This window comes from Phasianus colchicus, chromosome 9 (genome assembly GCF_987193195.1).
Source record: "Phasianus colchicus chromosome 9, bPhaCol1.hap1.1, whole genome shotgun sequence".
NCBI lineage: Eukaryota > Metazoa > Chordata > Aves > Galliformes > Phasianidae > Phasianus > Phasianus colchicus.
In genome coordinates, this window is record NC_143444.1 from 2,489,225 (window position 1) to 2,499,058 (window position 9,834).

Consider the following 9,834-nt stretch of genomic DNA (forward strand, 5'->3'; position numbering starts at 1 on the left):
GGTTTCCAGGAGGGAGCTGGATTACAACTGAACACAGATAGACCTGGTCTCAGATTTACGTCTCTGTATAATGATGACCCTTGCAGAAATAGCTTCAGACGATAATAGGATTATCATAAGGGAATTAAAAAATTCTGTTCATTAGTTTTAGCCAATGAAGTTGCAGGCTAGATAGAGATTTAAAGGATTTAGTGCGTAGATATAATTGAGAGGGGAGAAAAACAACTGTGCCTAAGCAGACATACAAATGGGCACCTTGGTATTACAGAGAAGGGTGTATTAAAATTATCAAGATACACAAATGAATTGTAAAACACAGTAGGAGAACCATTTCTGTATATAGGAAAGCTGCTATTCTACATCTCTATTTGCCTTTTAAGAATTTCTGAGTTGTGATAGGACTCCTGTTTATAAAAAAGATTGTGCTAATATTGAAATTACACCTATCTACTTGTGAATGTAAAAAAATATACTTCCAGAATGCAAAAGGAAGGAAGCAGAATTTTACTCTGTGAAGAACAATGAACATAATGTCTATGTGACAGTAAGAAACAGTTAAATTTGCAGCAGTTTTCAATGGAAAACTTGTAATTAAACCTCTGCTACTGTGGCTCACATGCAGTTGGATCCCCTGCAGCCAGAAAAGTCCAGCAGTCACCCACCATGTTGCTCAGACAAGTTTAAGGAGTGTTGCCCTGTGGAAATAAAGACAAGCGATGGCCCCAGCAGGGAGCTGGGAAGGGCTTCCATGCCCAGGTGTCTCCTGGAAGTGCCTTGGCAGTGCCAAGATGTGTGTGTTGTGGTACCTTAACTGAGTCCTCCTTCTTCCTTTCAACTCATGTCTTGTTTTCTCTGTGCAGTAGAGCAGAACTGTAGCAGCCGGACACCTTAGCAGGTGATCGTCTACCAAGCTCTGCTCAGTCAGTGGTAAGTATATTCATTCATATGTTACTCTATTTGAAAGCATACTCTAATAATTCCTTTTAAGTTCAAAGAAACCCTGTGAACTTCTTTTGAAAGAATGAGGATTACAGCACCATGCACAGACTTTACTGTGCTCTGCACTACTTGCCTTTGAGCTGTCTCTGCATAAAGCACATATCTGGGGCTGTTAACTTTGTGCTCTGCGCAGCTTTAGGGTTACAGGGCAAGCAAGAGTCACAGTACCCAAAACCAGAAATTCTGATTCAGGGATGACTCCTCCTTGCAGTGAAGGAGGATCAAACTAGGGAACAAGAACTGGCCGTAAGCCCATGGGACCTGATAGCATGCACCCACAAATGCCGCAGAAGCTGGCTGATGTCACTGCAAGGCCACTGTCACTTACTGCTGCTGAGGCACGTCTGGGCGCTATGTCCAGATTCCCCAGTACAGGAGGGGTGCAGACTTGCTGGAGTGAAGCCAGTAAGTGGACAGAAAGGAACTGGAGCATCAATTGTGTGAAGAGAGGAGGGGGTGTCTTGGTTCAGCCTGCAGAAGAGGAGGCTCAGAGGGACTTTATCAGTGCTAGAAATACATGATGTAAGTGTGGAAAAGTGGAGCCAGACCTATCAGTGGTGTCCAGTGAAAGGAGAAGAGGCAATGGGCAGTAGCTGAAGTGCAGGAAATTGACTTTGAATGTATATATATAGAGAGACATTCATATATATATTCAAATATATATAGGGGGTGGTTGAACAGGGATAGGTTGCCTGGTGAGAATATGGAGCCTTCACCCATGAAGATATTAAAATCCCAGCAGGGGCCCTGGCACTCTGCTTGAGCAGGAGGCTGGGCTAGCTGATCTGTAGACTTCAACCTCAGCTGCTCTGTTAATTTATGACATAGTAACAGTATAATTGTTTAAAGAATAGGAGCAAATTGTTGACAAACAGGATTGCTGTTATCTTAGAAATCAGGCTGTAGAGAAGGATAATAAAAATTAGTATCAATGAACTCTGATTGGTTCATCCTTAAAAATAACAAAGGAAATCTGTTAGGGACCTGCAAAAATTTTCCACTGAGATCTCTGCATGAAAAGACGAAGCAAAGCATTATTGTAGATTTTCCTTACATCTTCAAATTTAATTGCAGAAAGTTGAGACCATGGCTGTATTTTTGGCATTCAGGGTGCCTAGATGCTTTGTGGCCTGGAGAAAGGTCTAGAAGCCCAGAGGACTAAAGGCATAGAAGCTGATCTAGAGGTGTAGAGACTTAAGGACTCAGAGACCAAGAGGGAGGCCAAGAGGCTGGATAAGAGACCTTGGGGTTTGAACGGCCAAATGGAGGCCTAGAGGTGTAGAGACTTGGAGACCAAGAGGCCCAAAAAATCTGTATTACTTTTTAGTACGTTTTGCCTTATTTATCTTAGCGGACTCAAAGCTCGTGCATTCGCATTTGTACACATTTGTTCTTTCTCTCTTCACTTATTTTTCTTTCTTGCTTGATTAGGTTTCTATTTGCTAAAAGACTGCCCTGGGCTATTTCCTACCGGATGCACTTTAGCTTTCAGAGATTTCAAGTACTTCAATTTTTCGCTTCCCTGCATGATATTTAAATGTCTTTTTATGAGATAGTTGTTAATATTTAATGGAAGATCCCATTAAATTGGAAAGTTCAATAGCAGTGTTCCAAAGGGCAAAAGCAAGATGATTACTTAAAGAGCAGTTCACACTTATAGAAATATATTACTGTTTTCAGCCAGCAGCAGGTAGGCAAAATTCATTTTAACAAAGAAGTAGTTGGGCTTTTCCAAGGCCCAAATGGAGGAGGACATATTTATGGAAAAGAGGGCAAATAGGGGATTTCTAAGTGTAAATTCATCAACTTCCAGGTCTTCTCTTTCAATACAGAGTCATGTTACGTTTGAATATTACCTGATTTACCTTTGAGTATGATAATCAGTATAATTGTTTTTAAATTTTTGAACATGTGCTTTTATCAATTTCATCTGTTTTTTTACAACATTAGCATTCAATTCTGTCTGTGAGACAGCACTATTTTATGAAAAAGCCTGGATATGACAACCTCAGCCATAACTCCATCACCTCCTCTAGATCTTCCTTTCTACAAGTCACAGAGATGTATGTTCCTGGTGTGCCATATGGAGATAGCCTTTTAAATTAGCATGGCCAAAAAGCATAAGGAAGTCTAAAAAGGCCATTTTGAAATGGCTTAATCTACAACTGATAATTTTCTTAATTTTTTTTTCATGTTTTCTTTTTTTCCTTATTTTTTGACGAGATATCACTTCTACAGCATTAGGTTAGAAGGTGCTCTTAAGGTCTTTAATGTAAAACTGTGTTTTTTCTGCTAGCGACATGTACAGCATGTACCATGATTTCACAAAGACACCTATTAAATTGATTACTAGTGTTATTTTGTGATAGTTTTGTACCTAATGATGAGTACTTGCAGGAAGATTTACAAAATTATTATTGTTTATCATGTCTATCATTCAGTAGACCTCTGTTGCAAAAGGGTGGATTAAGTCTTGGCATGGAAACCAGTACTAAACCAATTAGGAAAACTCTGCTTGTTTGCATCCTTGTCATTAACTTGACTGAGATTAACATGAGGAGCCGGAAGAAGAGCAGTGTGTTTCTTGTGTCTGGTTCATCACAAAGCTGCAGGGTTATTGTTTTGCACTCCAAGCACAGCAAACCTGAAAATTTTGTCCCACATTCAGGTTCTTCACAAAAGCTTTCAGAATGGCCCTCTGCAACAGAGCAATGCAGGTTCTCTGGGGATAGCTCTCACATCACTGGAGTGAGACTTCCATCTTCCTACTGGCCAACCTTGCGCTATCAGTTCATATTTTGCATTTGTGTTCTATTTTGCATATTGGCTTTTCTCCCACTGTCACCCAGTGCAGTCCCTTTGTCAGGGAGAGGCATGTACACACAGGTAGCACCCCATTTGAAGAGTGATAAGGAGCAGGCCGTCCTCATCTCAGGTGGCCATCCTGCAGCACTCCTCTTTCCTGGTTGCTCAAGTTGTGTCTTCCGTATTGCCCTGCAGCAAGGGCTGCATCACCATTGTGTCACTGCCATCTCAGATGTTGATGTGCAGCTGAGAAATTTTTGGGTCCCATCCATGCTTAGTGCCACCAGCAGGCTGTAAGGCTGGGTCTCCTGAACTATTGAAGTCTCTTCCAACCTGGGCTGCTCTGGGCTGAGATTTGGAGTGCTTTGAACACGAGGGCAATAATCTATTTTGCACCATTATATGTGCAATACTGACCCATAGAGGTCAGTGTTTGCCTTTGAAAGGGAAGAGGATCGTGTGTCTGAAGTGCTAATACCTGTCACGTAACATGCAACTTGCCTTCCTAATCTGCTTCTACTGATTGCTCGGGGTTAATAATGTACCAGTGTCTTTCTAAGCTTGGAAGATATGGCTGAGAAGGCAAATACTAATACATTTTAAGTTTTGCTGTCTAACATTTTAAAGGCTAAAATATGGTATTTAAAAAAAAAAAAAATCATGAAATATTTGCAGACCTACCTTAAACAAAATCATTTAGAGGGAGAACCTATCATATCTGTAGTTACAGTGTTAAATTTATTTCATGCAGTCATCTGCGTGGACATGTGGAATGTTTGCAGCAACATGCTTGTAGGGTGAATCTCTCCCACCTGTGTATCATGGTTTGTCCGTGATATTAACAGTTGTGTCTACATGAAAGTAATTACGTGTGAACTACTTGCCTCTGATTATGGAGGATGCTTTCAGAAATGAAGCCTGCAGAGTAGTGCTGGGTCAAGAAAGTATAAAAGTCACTCCTAAAAGAATGAATGAACATATTTTGTATCTTTTGGAAGCAGTATTTTGTGGAGACTATCTTCTCAAATGTTATTAAAATGAGCCCTAGTCAGTGTTACCTAAGCATGTTAAAAATGATTAGTTTTGGTTTGTTTCTATATGCTTTTGCATGGTAAATGAGGTAAGAATGCATAGGTTGCCCCATGTTTACTTGTTTTCTCAAGTATGTCAAACTGCTCCCAGGCTGTGCACATTGCAGTTTGTAATCATTTAATGCTTGTTAAAGAGAATGTGAAATGTGTTTTCTAGCTGGATAAAAATCTTACCATACCATAAACGGAAAATTTGTTAACCAAAATAAGCATTCCTTTGCTTTGTCAGGTGTGACAGCTGGAAATCATTTTGAGCAGTATGGTTGGCTGAAAAACTGTCTGAGTTCCAGTGTCTCGAGCAAAGAAACCACTGCTGTTACTCACCATGTTCTCTAATCAGCTCAATTGCTTGTTGAAGAATAACTATTTGTCTACAAAATCAAAACAATTACCATAATTGGATAATAAAAAGTTTGCAGAGATATGGCGCAGCCATTGCTTTTGAAAATGTATTAATGGAAATCTTCAGCTGAAGTGCTTATGCCCCTGCTCTGATTTCTTCCTCTATAAATAGTGTTTTAACCTACATGTTTCTACATGTTTTGGGTGTGAAGTGAGAGGCTCCGATACGTTGAAATACCCTGAGTGTATCCTAGCTGTCTTTTTTTTTTTTTTTTTTTTTTTTTTTTTTTTTTAAATTAAACGTTTAAGATGGTAGTGCACAATTTTCTGAATTTATATCTTAGCAAAAGATTACTGTGTTTTAGATCTTCCTTCAGACCTGTAACCAGAAGGGAGCACTCTTACTTAAGGCACAGAAATGTTCTCCTCAGCCTTTAGTTTCTACTATTTACCCAGAACAATGAGTAAAGGGTGAGCGTGGAATTTTTCAGTAGTGCACCCACAGTCTCTGTACAGATTTGTTGCCAAGTATTGAGAGATCTGTTTCTCACAGTCACTATGATTGTACCGTTGCTTGCTGAAATTGAATGAATGGCAATTCTGATTGAGATGGAGTTCTGCTACCAAATTCATGAAGGGAACTGGCATGTACAGATCTCCAACACAGTGATGTGTGTCTTTTATTGCTTTTATTTTTTATTACTTCTATTTTTCTTTTCAACATGAGTTGTGTTGTATCACCAATTTGGGAGTGCCACTGTTTGCCATGAACCAGGTGAGAAGGATTCTAAAAAGACAGGGATCTCCTACAGAGAGTCCAGAAGAGGGCCACAAAGACAAGTTAGGAATGTGGAGCATCTCCCATATGAGGAAAGACTCAGAGACTTGGGACTCTTCAGCCTGGAGAAGAGTAGGCTGAGAGGGAATCTCATCACTATTTATAAATATCTAAAGGGTGGAAGTCAAGTGGATGGGGCCAGGCTCTTTTCAGTGTTGTGTAGTGACAGAATGAGAGGTAATGGGCAGAAACTGGAACACAGGAAGTTCCATATTAACATGAGGAAGAGTTGCTCCACTGACAGAGTGACAGAGCACTGGAACAAGCTGCCCAGAGAGGTTGTGGAAATCTGTTGTGAACACTTGTAACAGATTTAAAATATTTTGATGGACAAGAAGGTTAGTCCAAAAACAAATCGAGTAAGCTGATCTGTAAGTCACTCTGCTGTTCAGTAGCTCTCAGCAGCCATGTGCAGGCAACTTGTGAGGGCTTGTGTTCCTTTCCAAGGATTAATCAATGCTCCATGCACAGTTTAGCCAAGATTTTAAAAGCAAAGAGGAACCGTGTGTTCCCCTAAGGGAGTGCAGGCAATGCAGGTAACCTCCTCTAGCTATTGATTTAATGGCAAGACAATAGTAAAGATGACTGCTAGCTGCAGGTAGTACATGGGTGCTTGAATATGGGGTGTTATGTGAGTTGCTCCAAAAGTAATGCCTCCCATGCTATTACGTTGCTCCACGGTGTCATGGAAATGCATATGAAGCACTGGAACTGAGCTCCTCCATGCAGAAAAATGGCATTCATTTACATTCATTGACACCTGCGAGCATTTATGGAGACCAAACAGTGGCTGTGAGCACAGTGTGAGGTGGATGGTGAGTTTCAGCAGCAGTGACAGCAACAGTGGGTCACTTCTGCTGGTGCAGATCTTTATGAGTGTGACATAGTGGTTCGTGTCCACTGCTTGGAAAATGTACAGTGGTGACTATGCTGAAAAAGAGTGTTTTGCAGCTGAGAATTTGCTCTATCAAATAATGTTATTGTTCTCTTTGAATCTGTCATAGTTTCCATGGAAATAAATTGGAGGCATTACTTTCAAGCAACCCAGTTCCTGGTCTGAAGAGGCTGCACTGAAACATTGCTGTCCTGCTGCTGTACACCTGGCTCATCTTGAGTTGGCTGATGTCTCCAAGAGTGAGAGTGCTTGGGTCTTACATTAGAGCTGCAATGGCTGCACGATCCATCCTCCTCTGAGCAGTGTCCTTGAGGCCCCACAAGAGGTATTTGAGACCTCTCTTTTGTTTGCCTGTCTTGAAGAAAATCCAAACAAATCATTTCTAACAGTGAGGTGAGTGCACTGCTGCTCACTTCCTCAAGCTCTGTCTCAGATTTTTCTCTAATTGTAGTTACTCTTCCAAAGTTTATTTAAAATTTGAAAGTCATGGGTAGCAGGGGAGCCTGGTTCAGATTCTTTCTGGTCAACTAATTGCATGTGATAATCTTGTCTTTTTGCAGTGTATCAAGGGCATCTTTTTGGCAGATCTGTGAGGAATACACCACAGGAATGTCCTACTGCTGGTGCTTGCTCTCTGCATACAAGGTTCAGGTGGAGGTTTGTGTGTAACGGTTACAGTTGGAATGTGGAGAGAGTAAAATTATCATAAAATTAGGGGAAAAGGGTTGCGGGAGGACTAGGAATGTCTGGGACAGACATACAAAGGGGGTGGGCAGTTATTCATAGGTCCTAATATAATAATGCACGTCATCATGTGATTCAGATCTGACTGATGAATTTAGAGCAAAATGAGGAAATAAACTGGCAATGCAAACAGGTATTTAATCAGCATATAATCTCAGAAACATGTTTGGAAGGAACACTTCATTGGTCATTAGGTCTGTTCCCCTGCGTCATATGGAAGAGTTCAATTATTCTAAGCCACTCCTCCTTGGATGGATGTCAGGCAGTTGCTATGTCCAATGCTATGTCCATTTCTGGGCAGTTTGCTGCACTTTCCTTGTCATAGAAACAAAAGCACTGAAATGTAATGTTGTTATACTCAGCAAAATGACAATAATTTGGGTTCCTTGTTTACTGCTTCCCCTGCTTACAGTAATTTCTTACTGCTATTAATGCTTACAGTAATTTCTGCCTAAATATTGTAAGTGGATAAGTAATCTTCTAATTTTGTTTTCTGAACAGGAGTCCTGGAAAATGTCCTCTGGCAGTTGAAGTTTTGGCTAGTTTGTGCTTTTTCTGTTTTAGCTTTTTACTAAAGCGTCTGTCTTCTATATATGTGTATTTTATATTGTCTCATATGACTATATGCATATATATGTTCCTGTTCCATACCCATATAGACATGGCAGATTGTGTGTTTTAGAAATGATTCTGTTTCCTTGAAAGAACTGAGTAATTACAGTAAAAGTTTAATGAGTTGAAATTGTTTTTCCAGTTAACATTTGCCCTTTAAGTGTAGAGAGTTCTTTGAACAGTCTGGTTATTCATGTTGTTCCTAGATGAAATTTTGCAGAGGAACTTGGAGCTTTATGTCTTTGCAAACATCTTCCTTGGGATACTTTGAGATTTAAATTTCAGTGCTTGTAACTGAATAAACAAATCTGATTCCTGTTTCACTGGGAGAGTGTAGCTTCCTGTCGGGAAGGCCCAGGACAGGCTTATGCCAGCAAACTTCTGGTAACCAGGAATGTAAGGAGGCATCACCTGTGCCCAGCATTGTGATGTTCATATATCTCTCTTTCTGCGGAAAGAAATGGAAAAGAAACACACACAGAGCATTCCAACCAAGCATGTTCCACAATCGGCCATGAGCAACACTCACAATCACCGTGTTCAAACTATTCATTTTCCTTAGTTTAAACAATCGTCTCTTTTCAATGTTGTTTTACATTTGTTTTATCAGTACTTTTTTTTCTGTTTGCTTAGGTTGCTTATAGATTATGAAATTAGTACAGATTGAATGAATGTAAAGAAAGACTGCGGACATGAATTATGCTTTCCAAATGATGTTTTTTCATTACCCTCTCAAGATAATATAGATCCATTCTTGTACCAGCCGAGGAAACTCTTGTCATCAAGTAAGTCTTGGTCTAATTGTGGACCTGGAGATGGAGGAGCAGCGTAGGCTACCAGCCTTTGCATCTCTGGCCTTTTTTGAGGACTTGCTATCATGGCCAGCTCTTGAGTTCTGGATCTGGTCTCCCTGCCTGCCTGGGTTTAGCACCTTATCAGCCCTCAACAAGTCTAGGCAGCTGAACCTAGTCATTTACTATTTCTGCTGGTATTGTTGCCATAGAATTGTTTTCATGTTCTAGTCGCTGTGTGCTCTTTTTCTTGGTGAAAACTACTTACTTACTTTCTAAGGATAATTATTTATTTATTCATAGTATCCAATAAAGGGCAAATTTGAATTAGGAGATGAAAATTTTGAGAATTTATTCTTGAAATGGTGGAACACAAGATTGTTTCAATTAGAATGAGCAACTGACACACTAGTGAGATGTGTTGGTTTAAATATATTGATTTTAATCTTAAAAAAATAAAAAATAAAAAAAAAGGTGAGATAATTAGTTTTTCCTTTGGGAATTCAAAATTCTTGGTACAAAGTATAGTGATTTGATCAAAGTTTTGGTGTTAGCTCTTGATTATCTAAGTAGTTTCAACATGTTCTTTGGCTTTGCTCCTATACAGTGAAAATAATGGGCTAATTGCCTTACCTGACTGACAGGTATGTCAGATTTGCAAAGTTAAAAGATATGAAGTGGCTATAAATAGTCCCCCAGTCTTTTCTTGTTTCTTTG

General features: G+C 39.8%; 1 long non-coding RNA gene across 1 annotated transcript; it reads left to right on the forward strand.

Moving 5' to 3' along the window:
- The first annotated feature begins 459 nt into the window (after positions 1-459).
- LOC149916720 (uncharacterized) lies at positions 460-9,444 on the forward strand. Its single transcript, XR_016468933.1, has 3 exons — positions 460-927; positions 7,080-7,295; positions 7,531-9,444. It is a non-coding gene; the product is annotated as an uncharacterized LOC149916720 (long non-coding RNA).
- Positions 9,445-9,834: the final 390 nt, after the last annotated feature.